General features: G+C 38.8%; 1 protein-coding gene across 1 annotated transcript in view; it reads right to left on the reverse strand.

The window, feature by feature from the left end:
• ZMAT4 (zinc finger matrin-type 4) overlaps positions 1–17149 on the reverse strand; it is a gene marked incomplete at both ends in the record, with an annotated part of 264719 nt that overhangs the window by 110529 nt on the left and 137041 nt on the right. The gene's annotated exons all lie outside the window — the stretch shown is intronic.

Consider the following 17149-nt stretch of genomic DNA (forward strand, 5'->3'; position numbering starts at 1 on the left):
GATGAGTTACCCAAAGAAAATTGGAGTCCACAATTAGGAAAAAGCACATTGTCTGACTGTGAGAAGAGTAGTTGGTAATTGCCCACATTATACTCATTAAAGTAAGAGAAATATCAAAGTTCACATGGCCTGAATTATTTAGCAGAAATTATCATTTGGCATTCGGCTCTGCCTTTGCCAATTTTAGCCTCACCAGGATACATAGCTGCACTGTTCAAGTTGTGTTTAGAAAAAAAGTTGCTCTAAGGACTTGAGCATCCTTCATACTTAATTTGCTTATCTCTCACAATGCTATGATGACCACCGTGCCTGGATTTTCTAGCGAGATTTTGTGTGATTTCTTTTTTTCCCCCCATTTTCTTTAGAAAAGGTGATTGGCTAAACGGTGCATGGAATGCTTAGTCCGGCTTAATTTTTATGCCTTTGTATGATTTAATGAAAATGAATTGTGAATCGGAGAAAAGCAACTCCTTTGTCAGAGCATGTGACACAGCCATTATGTCTGCAGATCATCAATTACTTCTGCTCTCCCAGACGATTAGTCTGCCGCTTCCCCTCCTGCCTTGTTGGAAATTGAGGGTACAGCAGGCTCCAAGATAAGGACCAAATCTGTTCCTCAGTGGAACCGAAAGAGCATAGCATCTCATTGCTAAAGAACATCCTCAGCAGATCTCTTCTTCCACAATAGTCCCTTCTTAGAGACCCAGAAAACCCAGAAATAAAATTTAAAATAGGATGGAGACAAGGAGGAAGATGGGAACAGGATTGGGAGGAACAGAGAATTATATAATTTTTGCATAATTATAAAATGTCCGTACTGCCAGAGAGTTACCTTACACACATTATGTGGTAGTTAGAAAACTAATTCCTGTCTTAAATTAGCATATATGAGATCTTGAATGATTAAATTTTGGTATATGGGAAGACAGTCCTTCTATGTGTACGTGTGTGTGTGTGTGTGTGTGTGTGTGTGTGTGTGTGTGTGCGCGTGTGTGAGTGAGTGCTTGTATGTGGTATGAATATGTCTGTGTATGGTTTTGTGTGTCCATATGTGTGCCTGTGTCTATGTATCTGTGTGCATGTTCTTCTCTCTGCATGTGTGCATCCATAAGTGCCTGTGTGTACGTGCACATATTTATCTCTGTCTCTGTTTCTATCTCTCTCTCTCTCTCTGTCTGACTCTCTGTCTCTCTGTCTGATTCTCTGTCTCTCTGTCTCTGTATCTTTGTCTCTGTCTCTGTTTCTGTGTCTCTGTCTCTGTTTCTATCTCTCTCTATCTCTCTGTCTGACTTTCTGTCTCTCTCTGTCTCTGTATCTTTGTCTCTGTCTCTGTTTCTGTTTCTCTCTCTGTCTCTCTCTCTGTGTGTATGTGTGTGTGTGTATATGTGTGTTGTGTGTATGTGTGTGTGTGTGTGTGTGTGTGTGTGTGTATCTTCCAGGAGGTTGTCCTATACTTGAAAGTTAGAAACAACAGATTCAAATTCTACAATGCTTGGAGTGGGGGATGGTAGTCAGTGTCAATAAGTTGACCTAAAAGGCCACATTTCCAGAGGACTCTGCTCTGGGGTGCCCTTGCTTTTCAATTAAAATAAGGGCACAAAACCCTTACAATCCACAATGTACTTTGCTAGGAAATAAGATGGACCAGGAGATTGTCTCTCACTGATCTTTCCAACCAAGTTCCTTGAAAAGGAAAAGTCCAGACATACAAGGCAACATCAAATCTCAGAGCAACTGAAGAAAGTACAATGCTTTCACTGAAGTGTGGGGGGCTGGAAGACTTTGGGGGAATAGAAAATAAACTGGCAACCTTCCCACAGTGTGTGAGGCATAATTAGTTCAATGTGTTTTTTTGTCAAATGTTCAAAAGTTTTGAGATTACAATGTAATTACAACATTTCTATTCTTCCCTAAATCCAGAGACTCCCATATACCCCTCTCACTGTTCAAAAGTACAGCATCTTTTGTCATTGTTATTGTGTGCATATACGTACATAGGAATGCATGTGCACTCCTACATACAACCAACTCAGTTGGTATGTTGTCTGTCCAGGAGTCATGTTGGTGAGACTTTGTGAGTGTTGCTCTTGCACCTTCTCGTCTTATCTTCTCAATTTTCCATAAGCCCTGGGTGCAATAGTGTTCTATACATGTACTTGGTACATACTCTATACTTGGTTCTAGTCTTGGTTCTATACTCTGTACTTGGCGCTACAACTACGTTTTGATTGCCTATGGCTTTCTGTAATGGTCTCATAATGCTGCAAATGAAAATTTCCTTGATGCCGAGTTGAAATCACACTTATCTGTGGGCATAAGGATGAATATTTAGACTATTGTCAGGAATGACACTGGTTTAGTAAAGTGGTGCTTGTAGGTGATTGTCCTTCGATACTCATGACTTCACCAGCACTGATGGCTGTGTAGGTTTCCAGCACCTGGCATGAATTTCCTTCTGTTGAGTAGGCCTTAAGCCCAGTTAGAAAGTTGTTTGTTACTGCCAAGGTGTGTGTGCCACTGGTGTCCTCTGAGTGTCATCATTCCATGCTGGGCATTGAAGTGGTTCATCGGCATCACAGCTGGTCAAGATTGCTGTTGATTCCTCTTGTGGAAGTTTGAATGGCACCATTAGGTACCATGAAAGCTATACCTCAGGGTATATCTCAGTCTCTCTGGGCCCTGTTTCTGAAATCCATGGTATTGTCAGCAATTGAAATTTACCTTCTACCTCTAAAGGACAACCAAAGCACCTTCAATAGGCTATATGTTTTGGGACTCTCTTGGTCAGCCCTAATTAGCAACACAAAAAATGCTACTCATGCCTAGTATTGGAATATATCTTAAGAGGTCTCTGGCCCTTGGTCAGAGCAATGTCAGGTGAGACAAAAACTTCATTAAATAAATATATATGCATATTATTAAACATTATTAAATTAATTGGTTTTTTTGAAAGTCAATAGTTAATAGTATGATTCCACATGGCTTAACTGGACACACTTACTTATATTTTTTTTTACTTTTCTTTCTTCTGTATTTACTTCCCTCACCCTCCTATAAGGTGTTCCTTTTTTTCCATTGCCCCAATCAAATCACTTGAATACTACCAGTCCCCTATGCCCTGCTCCCTCTTTTCTCTATTTACATTCATCTCCCTCCTTAAACACCCCCCCCCATTTCCCAGCCCTCTGATCACTAGGACCCTACTTGTTAATTGCTCTCCAATCGCTCTATCCTGACAAAGATTGAATTGTATACTTCCCTGGTTTCTGCAATTACACCAGGCTCTGTCTACATCTAATAGTTCAAAGCTAGGAACTATCAATGAAAGAAATGAAGAAACTATCAATGAAAAACACAGTTGGCATTTGTGTTTCTGGTTCTGGGTTTCCTGACTCAATACGATCTTTTCTAGTTCCGTCCATTTGCCTGCAAATATCATTTTTTCCCTTCCAGATGAGTATTATCCCACAGTGTATGTGTCCGTTTTTATTATCCATTTGCTAGTTGAAAGACATTTAGATGGTTTCTGTTTTCTAGCTATTGTGACTAAAAGCATAGAATATGGATAGCTTTCTCACTTCCAAGGCAGCGTTTTGTGTGACTTGTTTGGGTGAGGTTTCCCTTTCCAACTTGAGCAAGAGGAAAACTCAAGTATTATTGATTTATGTTTCCTTAACTACCAAAAGTGATGAACTTTTTTTTTTGATGATGTTTCTTACTCTTTTTTTTTTCTTTCCTTTTTTCGAGAACTCATGTTCCAGAAATGTTCCAAACAAGTGTTTGGATGGATCATTTGGGTTTTTTGACTCTTTGTTTTCGGAGTTTCTTATGTATTCTGAAATCAGTCTTTTGTCAGATGTATAACTGGCAAAGATTCTTTTCCATTCTCTGGGCTTCTATCACCTTCTCTTTACTGTGCAGAAGATTCTTAATTCTTGAGCAAATGGGGTTGCATTCAGGAGGTCCTTCCTTACACCTGCATCATACAGAAGAAAGTACTGCTTGGACTTTCTTCTAGCAGATTTATTGTTTCGGACTTCGTGTTTATGTCTTTCGTTGTGTCAGATAATTGATACAAGTCTAGTTTCATCCTCAAGTATGTGGGTATCTGATTTCCCGAGCACTATTTCTTGAAGATGCTTCATTTTCTTCAATATATGTTTGACATCGTTGTCAATTATTAAGTGGATGAAGTTAGATTTACTCATGTTTAGGTCTTTAATTTTGTCCTGTTGGTATGCATATATGTTTGTATCAGTATAGTATTGTTTTTAACCAATGCGTCTCTGTAGCATATCATATGATCTGGGATTGTAATCCCTTTAGAGTTTTTTTTACTCAGAATTGTTTTGGCTGTCTGGTGTCTTTTGTAGTTTCATATAGATTTTAGCATACTTTTATTTCTCCGAATAATGAGATGGGGATTTTGGTGAGGATTGCATTGAATCTACAAATAGCTTTTGATAAAATGGTCATTTATTGCAATTTTAATTCTACCAATTCTATTAAATTAATAATAATTAGCAATATAAGCATGGGGCGACCTTCCATTTTCTAGTGTTTCTCTTACTGCTTCCTTCAAAAGTTTACATTTTTCATTGTATAATTCCTTTCTTTCCTTGAGTACAACTATTCACAGGGATTTCCTTTTCTTTAAGACCATTGTCAATGAGCGTCCATCCCTGATCTGTATGTTGGCTGTTGGTATATAAAACATCTATAGATCTGTGCGAGCTCTTTATTCTGCACACTGCTAATACTGCTCATCGTTTTACTGTTTTTAATTTCTAGAAGTTTTCTGGTAGAATTTGGGGATCTTTAATTGTTAGTGTCATATCATTTTGCAATAGCAATGGCGTGGCTTCTTCTTTCCCCATTTTCATCCCTTTGATTTTTTTCTCTTGCTTTATTGCTCCGGCCAGTGATCTAAGCACAGTGCTGAGATGGAGTGGGCATGGTGTACAACCAGTCTGCTTTCTGACTTCAGAGAGATTTCATTAAGCTTTTTCCCATTTAAGATGATGTTGGCTGTGTTTTTCACATATATTGCTTATACTGAGGTATATTGGGATATACTCCCTTCTGGTTCTACATTCTGCAAGACTTTTAGCATAAAGACATACTGGATTTCTGAATTTATTACAATAACCATGTGATTTTTGTTTTTAAGTCTATTTATGTGGTTCATGAGGCTTATTGGTTGCATCTTTTGAACTATCCCCGTATTTCAGGAACAAGCCCAAATAATCATGGTGAATAATCTGTTTGGTGTATGTCTGTATTCTGCTTGCAACAGTTTTCTTAAGCATTTTTAGATTTATGTTGATTAGGCACATTGGCCTGTTATTTTCTTTGTTGTTGTTACTGTTGTTGTATCTTTACCTGGTTTGGGTATTAGAGTGCTTTTGGCTTCATAGAAACAGTTTGGAAGTATTTCTTCTGTTTCTATTTTTGGAATAGTTTAAGAAGGGCTAGCTGTAGATCTTCTCTGAAAGTAGGGTAGAACTCTGCTATGAATCCATTGGTGCTGAATATTTATTTATTTATTTTTTAGCTGAATGGCTTTTTGCTGCTATGTCAGTTTCCTCTTCCTACTTTGCTATGCATATGTTTAGGCGTTGATTTCTTGGGTCAGTTGGCTTAGTTCAGTGGATAGTTTGGCTGAGTCTAGAAGTTCTTCCATTTTGTTTAAGTTTCTCAACTTAATGAAGTAGAGATTTTTAAAATATTTTCTTATGTTATTCTGAATTTCTTTGCTGACTATTGTAATGTTTATCTCTTCTTTCTAATTATCTTAATTTGGGTCATGTCATTCTTTCCTAGAGTTAGTTGGACCAAGTATTTGTCAATTTAAAAACAAAAGTCAAAGACAATAGACTTAGGTGCATTTATTTTATTATTTTTCTTGCTTCTGTTTCTTTATTTCTGATCTGCTTTTTATTGTTTCTTGCAGTAACAATAGGCTTGGATTTGGTTTGCCCTTGTTTTTCCCACCATTTGAATTGCATGATTAAGTCATTTACTTGTGCTAATTTCTATTTTTAATGAATGCACTTAGAGCTATAAATTATGCTGGCAGGACAGCTTTTAATATGTTCCAGAGAGTCTTTTGTTTTGTGACTTCATTTTTCATTTAATTCCAAAAAGTTTTAGATTTCTTTCTTAGTTTTTTTTTGTTTGTTTGTTTGTTTTTTGACACACGAATCATTACTAATGAGTTGTTTCATCTCGATGAGTTTGTGTCTTTACTAGAAATGTCTTTGCTGTCAATTTTAAGTTTCATTGCATTCTTTTCAGACAGCACAAAAAGAATGATTTCAATCTCTTCATATATGTAAAGATTTATTTTGTGTCCCAGGATATTATTATAGAAAGGCTTCTATATAATCCTGACTAAAATATGTATTTTTTGATATTTATGTGGAATATTCTATAGATAACTGTTATGTCCTTCAATCCTGATGTTTACTTTTTTTTCAGATGACCTGTCAGTTGGAGAAAGTAAGGTATGGAAACCATATACTATTAATGAGTAGATGTTAGTCTGTGTTTTTAATTTTACACACACACATACACACACACACACACACACACACACACACACACACACACAGACACACATACACACAAAATGAAATTTGATGCCCCAGATTGGTGCACATGTTAAGATAAGAAATCTTCAGGGTTACCTGTTCTCTCAATTAGGATTAAGTATCCCTCTTTATCGGTCCTGAGTAGTATTAGTTTGAAATCTAGTTTGTCAAATGATCAGGATAGTGACACCTGCCTGCTTCCTGGTCACAGTTCACTGGAATACTTTTGCCTGTCCTTTTACTCTAAGGTGATGCTTATTCTTAATGTTGAGTTTCTTATAGACAACAAATGGATTTTGCTTCTTGATCTAGTCAGGCGGTGTTTATTTATTGGAGACTTGAGGCCATTAATACTTAAAAATGTATGTTAAGTGCCATCAACATGTTGTTGATTTTCGATAGTGTTTGTGTTCTGAATGGTACCTTGTTTTAATAACTATGGCTTCATATTTCTTTCCACAGATCTATTGCTATGCTCTGTCCTCTCTTCAGCCAGAATTGTATTTCCTGTGTTTTTCTTATGTTTAGTTTGTCAGATATAATTAGAATGTTGATGCCTTGGAATGCTTTTCTTTCTCCTTCAATCACAGCAGATAGTTTTCCTTGCTATATTTTTCTATATTGGCTGTCATAGTCTTTTAGGACTTGAAATGCATTGCTCCAGGCTCCTGTGGCTTTTAGAGTTTCCACTGAGAAATCAACTGTTAACTTGGTGGCTTTTTCGTTATATGTGACTTGTGTAGCTTGTTTGTTTGTTTGTTTGGTTGGTTTTGTTTGGCTTGATTTACTTAGTTGTCCCCCCCCCCCTTGCTGCTTTCAATACACTTCTGTATACATAATGCTTTGTCTATGATATGCTATGGGAATCTTCATTGTAGTTCCTGTCTGTTGGATACTCAGTATATTACTCATAAATGTACGGTGTATCTGACCTTCCTTTGGGAAAATGTTCTTGTTGAAGCTCTAGTCTATACCATTGACTTGGGATTCTTCTCCCTTGTTTATGTCTATAATTTAAAGACTTGCCTGTTTCTATCATGGTGTTCCACATTTCCTCTGTGTTCCTTTCCTGGTCTTTGTTTGTTTATTTTTGCTTTTTAAATTTTTCACTCCTTGCTTATTTGTTATAGATCCTCTTCTTTATCTTCGTGTCTTGATAGGATATCTTCTGCTTGATTCTAAAGTTTCCCTTTGATTTTTCTACTTGAATTACTGAATTTTTAGGTTGTATCTTCATTTTTAGCTTGAGTCCTCTTCAATGTTTCTATCTTTGGATTTAATTCTGTCCAAAGTTTTGTATTGTCTTCATAGTTTCTATCAACCTTATATCTGTGTTCTCTTGGAAATCACTTAAACCTTTATTCTCCTTAAATTCTTTCTAATTTTGCTGAGCTGTTTCTATGTGTCTTTTTTAAACTTCTTGAATTCTGTGATGAATTTGTGATTGTTCCTTCATAATTCTCTGTCTTGGAGTTTATCTTAGCAATTCTCATTGGCGGACATTTCTCCAAGAGTAATAGCTGTTGGAGCAGAGATCCTGGCTTGATCTTTTACATTGTTGGCATTTCGGGGGATGAGATCTTGGCACATGAAATTATTTCAGCCCATTCAGACATTTTTATTGACAAGTAGTTTTAGACAAAAAGATGGGAAGTGTGGGCTGACTGGATCTAGAGCTGGGAAATGACTTGGATAAAATGAAGTCAGATGAACAGAGGGGACTGCCCTGGTGTTGAGATGTTCTACAGGTACAGTGTGGGGTAGGACTGACTAGGTGGGGAGGCTGGGTATATATGTACTGGGAGAATCCATTTGATTGGAGACAAGACAGAGAAGAGACTGTCAGAAGCCTGACATTCCTTTATGGTACAGGCAGAGGAAACCAGACTAGGTTGACATCCTGGTTATAGGGTTTCCATAAAAGGCATGAAAGAGAGATTTAGGGTAACACACTGGACTACACCTTGGAGGAAGTGTTGGAAAGTTTTATTATAGAGCAGGGTATTAGTTGCAGGTGTGGGTTCAGGAAGAAGCTTAGACATTGGTTAAGGTGGATTTAGGAGTAGCCATGGTAGGCTAGGTGCTGGTTGTATGATTTGGGCTAGATATTTATATTTCTTTTCATGAAAGTGTGTTTCAAATTTCAACAATCACAAAGTAAAGGAGTTGTTGACGGGAGGAGGTGGTGGAGACATGGGGGTGTGTTCTTGAGTAAGCTCTCATTACGCAGGAATGCTGTTCAGAGGTGGAGTTAAATGCCAGAAGGGCAGGCATTCCACACACAAGCCTTTCTAAATAAAGACTGAAATCTCAGACACAGGGCCAGTGACAGTATGTGAAGCATTACGTGTTATGACATTTCAAAAATCTTCTCTTAAACTTGAGAATGGCTGAGAGATTTACATTATTTACTTAACACATTTCTAAAAACTAAATAATTATGCTAGGTGTGGTATCACATGAATGTGAGTCAGTCATTGTTATGAAGGAGGCTGTTAAAACTAAGATTAGGAAAAACAAAGTTAAAATAAGAAAGGATACAATAATCAAGGAATTATAGTCTCTTCTTTTTCCCCATTGATTAACTTGTTTATTGACTTTACTGCTGTCAGCCCTTTTCCTGGTGCTTCCACAAAGAGTCCCCCACCCCTTCCCTTTCTCCTCTGAGGGGATGGAACCCTGCCTGGGGTATCTCCTAACCCTGGCCCATCAAATCTCTGCAAGGCTGGGTGCATCTTCTTTCACTGAGGCCAGACAAGGCACCACAGTTAGGATAATGGGATCCATAGACCAGCAACTTCTCTAGAGACAGCCCCTACTCCAGTTGTTGAGGGACCCATATAAAGACTTAGATACATATCTGACACTTATGTGCAGAGAGTCTAGATCCAGCCCATGTATACTCTGATTGGTGACTCAGTCTCTGAGAGCTCCCAAAGGTCTAGGTTAGTTGACTCTGTTGATCTTCCTGATGAATTCCTACCCACTTTGAAGCCCTCAGTCCTCCCCCAACTCTTCCATAAGGCTCCCTGGGCTCCATATAGTCTCTTCTTGAACTCTCCCAATCGTACAGAATGAAGAAATATCTGTGAGGATATCTCTCATGCTACAGTGAACACTCATGGCTCAATTCAACTTTATCTCTATGAGATGGAGTCTCTGACACCTATCTCCTATCATAGGAGAATGCTAAATCCTTAATTCACTTTTTCTTATTTGTCTCCTATCATAAAACTCCTCTAAAGCCAGGGAAAATGTCTCATTAACAGTGAAGACCAAGCTTTTAGCACAATGATCACCACACTGTTTTCTGAATAAAAGAAAAGGGTTATTCATGGGGCCAAGAATCTGAATGACGTAAAAGTCAAAACCAGAGACAGTTAATGCAGGGAGATCTAATCATAGGTTAAACTTTTTTTTTTTTTTCAGAATGACAAGGTGGTTAGAGCAAGAAACAGGAAATACATATATAATTTATACAGTAAGTTGGCGGTTCAAATATAAGAAGATGATTCCAATATTTGCATTAGTTTTATGACCATGATTTTAACTATGATTCTATAATTCTATTCCCAGGGCAAGGTCAGTCACTTATCATGCAAAAGAAGCAAAGATGATTAGAAGTAAAGAAGCAACCGTTACCTAACAATATTCTGCAACACAGTTATCACACTGATGCAGAAGAGGGGGCAGGGTGACAACAAGGAGAGGGAAATACACCAGAAGCTAAGCAGCCTTAACTCCAGCAGCACGCGCTTTGTGTACACAGCACTACCACACAGTCTAGATGGTTCAACTGTATTCACCCCCAGGATGGTGGTAGGAGTACACCACCCAGAGTCACAGTACTAAGCCCAGGTCTGTCCAAGATTTATCTGGGGATTCTTAGCTATCTAAATCCTAAATTAGTCCTTCCTTGAGGCGACAGGTTATTTCATCTTTCTAAAAGTTTCCCCTTACAGACAGAGCAAAGTTCACATGTAGCCTAGGGTGAAAACTTCATACATTTTGATGGACAGACCCCAGTGAATGTATTTAAATATCTTGCTTAAAGACTTATAAAAGGCCCCAAAGCTATCATGTAAATGAAGGAAGAACCTAAGATTATCTTATGGCAAGGGCTCTATTCTGGAGACAGGAAGTTTCAGTTCAATATCTGCATTACTAAGAGAAAGAACAAATATGCTTGTGGTACATATGAAAGCTTCCTACACAGAAGCATTTTGCAAAGCTAAAAAGTTTTCCAATAGCATTCAGTCAGGAGGAAAAAAATACCAGGGTGTCTCTGGCTGGTATCTCCTCCTGAAAGGCCTTTTTCTTTCCCCAAGTTCTGTTTTTAGAATTCAATTGATATGATCATCTCCACTCAATTTAGCCTTAGGCCACACAAAAAGTCCCAGAGAGATGGTCACTACAAGAACAGCAAAATGATGCGGTTTACAAAATCGTTTCTCAGCAAAACAATCATTAGCTGCTGAAAAACATGTCTTTGAAAAATTCTTTAGCCTTACTAGAAATTACTTTAAAAGCAAACAACATTAAGGATGTTTGAGAAAGTCATATGGAGACCTACTATTGCATACGCTTCCTGGTATTTTTCCATTTACTTATTCATATAACACAGTTTAATGGGCATTGCCTTACGCAGGTAATAACACTCCTCCTGGAAGCCATAGGTTGGCAAATGAAAAGCCTAGTGCCAGAATACCTCCCTCACACTATATAGAATATTTCCCCACTATATAGAAAACTGCCCCACTATATAGAAAACCTTCCCACTATATGGAAAACTTCCCCACTATATAGAAAACTTCCCCACTATATAGAAAACTTCCTCACTATATAGAAGACCTCCACACTGTATAGAATACCTTCACATTATGAATAGAATATCTCCACACTATATAAAACATCTCCCCATTATATAGAATACCTCCCCAGTATATAGAATATCTCCTCACTTATAGAAAACATCCCCACTAAATGGAATACCCCTACACTATATAGAATATCTTCCTACTATAAAGACTATCTCACTACTATATAAAATACTTCCCTACTATATCGAAAACCTCCCCACTTAAATAATACCTTCTAAATATATAGAATATCTCCCCCTAGAGTTGTCGGTCAGTTGTAGCCCTGAGACTAGGAAGCATTGGCTTTGCTCTTGCTTATCCACCAGAACGTAACAGTAAGACCCTGTTGCTGAAGACACCACACACATCAGTCACAGTACATATAGGAATCATGTTGGTAAGTATCAGGAAGCTCCCTCCTTGGGGGCTAGCACCAAGAAGATCCTGTGGAGCCTCTGGGGAGGAAATGCTCCAACATACAAAAAAGATACATGCACCACAATGTTCATTGCAGTTCTATTTATAATAGCCAAAAGCTGGAAAGAACCTAGATGTCCTTCAGTAGATGAATGGATACAAAAATTGTGGTACATTTACACAATGGAGTACAACTCAGCTATCAGAAACAATGGCCTAACAAAAAAGAAAATGGATGCATCTAGAGAATATCATCCTGAGTGAGATAACCCAGTCACAAAAGAACAGACATAATATGCAGTCACTGACAATGGGATACTAACCCCAGAAAGCTCTGAACACCCCAGAAATAACCCAGAGACTGTGTGAAGATCAAGAAAAAAAGAAAAAAAGAATATATTTTAAATAAAATAGAACTGTATCACATCCCCCTTTCTTTCCTACAGCCCCTCCCAGTTTCTCTCCTATCTCCTCAAATTAATAACCTCTTTTCCTATATTATTGTTACATATATACATATGGGTAAAGTATATGTACCCACAAATACTTAATTACAACCTTATAAAAATGTATTTGTATACTTTTATGCAAAAAAAGAGTTAACCCATCTGTGAACCCTGTGAACTATAATTAATGCATATCATGATAAGATATGTTGATGGTGCAGGGAGGTGTGTCATAGAGATAACTGGCTGCTACTGACTAGACTTGAAGCCTGCTCCACAGGAGGACTTGCAATGCCTGTTGCTGCAGATTTGGCCAAGAACCTGCTTTTGAGGCCAACTTATGGCCCCAAGGAAGATCCTACTATTATCAATTTCTAAATCAGTGTTTTCAACCTTCCTAATGCTGCAGCTTTTTAATATGGTTCTTCATGCTGTGGTGAGCCCAAACCATAAAATTATTTTTGTTGCTACTTTATAAGTGTGACTTTGTTACTGTTATAAATAATAATCTGAAATGTGACCCCACAAAAGGGTCATTTGATCTGCAGAGAGATCTGTAGCTAGTCTTTGCTGCTTTGTGGATTATTCTTGTTCCTACCCTTTAGTCCCCTAGTTTTACCCTCCATCACTAGATAGGAGGGAAAGAAGGTTTAAGAGGGGAGAAAGAGATAGAGACCCTCAAGTCCAACTTCTATCCTTTTGTTTCTTCTTTGAGCATAGCTACTAACAAACTGCAACAAACTCCTCTTAATGAGCAATGACGACCAACCATGATTACCAACGCTCTAGCATTTATATACCCTCTGGAATGCACCCAAAATTCCAGTGTCACACAATCACAGAAACTATCTGCAGCTGGCAAAACCACACTTCTGCTAGCGCATGAGGCAAATCATAGTCAGCTGCTGCACCGTCAAAAGTAATCACGAATCCCTATACCTGGGGTTCAAACAAAAACATTCTTATCCCATTTCTGTATTTTTAAAGAAACAAGATCCCTAAATTGTGGTCTGTGACCCACAGGTTGAGAAGAAGCACTCCTCTAAGCATCTACAGAATTAAAACTTCCTCTAAGGCCACATCTCTATGGCCATAGTTTGTGTATCACAGAAGCTTCTTTGTACACTGAACAAAACATAAAAACTCACATCTGGTCAAAGACAAATGTGTTCAGAGTGCACAGCCATAAACTGGAGATCTATAATACACCCTTCCGCAAGCTCAGGGACCATCGTGGAAGCAGGTATGACTATTTTAAGAGCCAGAGGCGTGTGATGGCAGGAGTGGAATGAAATGGCATCTTTTGGACATGGCAGGACTAATGTATTCATGAGCTCACAGCAGCTGTGGCTATTTGGACTTCATCTTGTCAGCAAGCATTCTAGTGGGCAAAGGAAAAGGACATTGCCAGGCCCTGTCATTAACAACAACAAACCCTGGTATTTGATGGCCTCAGCATCAACTGAAAGGAGAGACAGTTCTCTTTGAGGGCGTGGTTTTGGGAGCTTACCCATGCTCCTATGGCTGCTCCCACACTCTGAAGTTAATAGACAGTGCTAATTAGAATAAATAGATTTTTTTAAGGGGATGACTATAGGAAGAGTTAGGGAAGTTTGATCAAACAACATTATATGAAACTCCTAGAGAATTAATAAACTATTATTTTCAAAAGCAAGCACTGTATTCAGAAATATATAGAGAAGAGACTATCTAAACTTGAAGAATAAGCCAGATACTCCAGCACAACCCTCTCCCTCATCAGCCTTCTGGGTAGCATGACACAGCTCTAGCTATTGTCTATGGCAAACAATGCAGACTCCCTCAATATTCGAGCCCTATCAGGGGATGCAGGGAGAGAGGGCTAGCCTTTATCAAATCCCACTTAATTCTAGGTGGTAGGATTGAAATGTCTGGCGACACAATTGAGTGGTCAAGTACTCTGGTTCTCAACACACTCTTAGTGCAGGCAAGAGCCTCCATTCCAAGTACAGCATGCCATGACAAGAGGGCCCTGGCTGACCTTACCCCAGCTTGCACATAGGCCCCACACACAGAAGAGCAATGTGGAACATGTTCATTCAGCCACAGCAAGCCGGTTGCTCTGAGAACAGCACTAAGCTGTCTCTGTGCTCAGTGATCAGTGGTTCAGGGCACCTTCCCGGAACTGAAAGATGGAAGCACACAAGAAATGATTATTCCTAAACTGTCCCCAGGGAACCTAGCTTTGTTTGATCTAGAGTATGGGGAGCTATGTGGCTCCAGGATGCATGCTTAGTTGTTTGTTTATATTGTTATTGTTTTGTTTTTCAAGACAGGGTTTCTCTGTGTACCCCTGGTTGTCCTGGAACTTACTCCCTAGACCAGCCCAACCTGGAACTCACCATGGTCCATCTACCTGCCTTTGCCTTCCAAGTGCTCTAGGATTAGTCTACTGCTGTCTGGCTTGAGGATGCTTTCACAAACAAGCGGGAACCTTCGTGGTGAAGGGATGAGAGAGAGCTAGTATTCCTGTGCAGTGAGAAGCTAAACCACAGGAGATAGGTCTGCCACAGAGAACCAGAGAAGAGACAATCGAGGGGCTTCTTGGCATCAAATTCCAGTCCTATGCAAAGACCTTTAAGCCAGGACACTGGGGAAAGCCTTATGCCTGTTATGCCACAATGCAGCTTAAACACCGGTTGTGTTTCCAGATGCGTTGAGGAGCTTAAAGGAGGCCAAAGTTAAGAGATGGTTTGAGAGGTTTGTCAAGCTGTCACCATTCTCTTTACCTTGGAATGAGGACAGAGGTGGCTGCAGACTCAAGGGCAGGTGGTACCGGTCTGGCCAGGACATTGACAAGCGAATAGAAAGATAACAGCAGAAATAGTGCCAGGACGAGGTGAGTCAGATCCCAGCATTGTTAGGATGCATACTCTAAATAAAGGCATCCGGTCACAAAACCAGAAGCTATTCGAAACCAGATACATAGAATGAAATAAAAGCAGGTAGACTGTAACCCATATGTAGAAAAGAAGAAAGAAAGCAGTTGACAACAAACAAAGGCTCTGAAGCAGTCACCCTTAACCTTCCCGATGCTGCGAGCCTTTAATATGGTTCCTCATGTTGTGGTGACGCCAACCATAAAATTACATCACAGCTACCTCCTAACTGTAATTTTGCTTGCTATGAATAGTAATGCAAATATCAGATATGCAGGATATCGGATATGTAACCTCCCCCATGACCCGCAGGTTAGAGCTGCCACTATAAAGCAACTTCAAAGACTTGAAGAAATTAAGCACATTTCCACAGAAATAAAGGAACACACTGGAAATGATGAAAGTGTCAAACAACGTCTTTTCAAGCAGCATCTCAATTCAGAAGTATAAACTGTAACAGACCAAAAAGAATCTCCGGATATAGTAAGCGTAAGAACCAACAGCAAGAGGTCACAGAAGGGATTCGGAGGTAGATTTGAGTTGGAATCAGAGTGTCAGAAGGAAGACAGAGGCAGAAGACCAAAAGAGAACAGTCACTCAGGATGTCTCAAACATAAAAATTACAGCGGAGCAGAACCACAGTCTGGAAAAGCCTCAGAAAAAATACACCAAGCAGATCACAATAGAACTGCGGAAACAAAGAGCATTGTTTGCAAAACACAGAAAACAACCCTTCCTGCACAAGACAAGCACAGCAAAGGTAACAGATTGTGCCAAAACAACGGAGCCCAGAAGCAGGGGTTTTTTGGGATACACTGAAAGTTCAGAGAAAGAATATCTGCCAAGAGTACCTACTTTACAGTAAATACTAAAGGAAAGCCTTCAAGGTGAGGGCGGGAGACTAAAAACAGTGCTCCAAATCCTCACAAGTAAGCAAGAGCACTTAAGGTTAATTAGGACACCATAATATATATATTATCTAATATATATGTCTGTGGATAACATATATATATATATATATATATATGTTTTAGATATATATATGTATATATGTATATATATATGTGTGTGTGTATATATATATATATATATATATATATATATATATATATACAGAGATACAGAGACAGACACAGACAGAGACAGAAAGAGAGGGAGAGAATTTGTATATAAACCATTCCATACTGAGCCCATGGCATACAGACATATATTGGACAAATATAGCTCAAAGGTGACAGGAAGTGTCAAAGCTGGGCTGGACTGTAACATGATACCACATCTAATTTGAAATTCATAAGGACAACAAGGAGAAACAAGAAGAGTAATAAAGCAAACGCAAAACTGTATAATCACTGTCCAATTCTTTTCTCAGATTAACAGATATACAATTATATATAACTAATCATTACAATGGCATTGCTGAATACATAACATGTAAATATGATGTGCCTAATGATAGCAGTCATAGGAGAAGTACACAGAGGTGGCATGTCTGTATCTGCCCATAAACCAGTTGAACAGAACCGGCTCTAATGGATTGAGCTGTGTAGGGTTGGGTCTAGCTGGACTAGAACAATCACTAAAGGAATAACTCAATTTAACAACAGAGAAACTAAAACGTTATAGTCTAGGCCATCACTAGAACAAACAAGTACAGAAAAAATGAGGGTCCAGAGAGAGACTTGATCCAGGCAAATGTGAACAGACTGCATAGACTGCTGCAGTCTGCTACTGTGTGGTTGTAACTGCTACACCGTGCTTTCTTTTGATGTGATGGAACACTGACCAAAAGCAACATGGGAAGAAAAAGGAGTTGGTTTCATCTTACACTCCAGACAACACTCCATCGATAAAGGAAGTTGGAGCAGGAACTCAAGGAAGAAACCTGGAGGCAGGAACTGCAGCAGAGGACACAG

This window comes from Micromys minutus (assembly GCF_963924665.1).
Source record: "Micromys minutus genome assembly, chromosome: 14".
Taxonomy (NCBI): domain Eukaryota; kingdom Metazoa; phylum Chordata; class Mammalia; order Rodentia; family Muridae; genus Micromys; species Micromys minutus.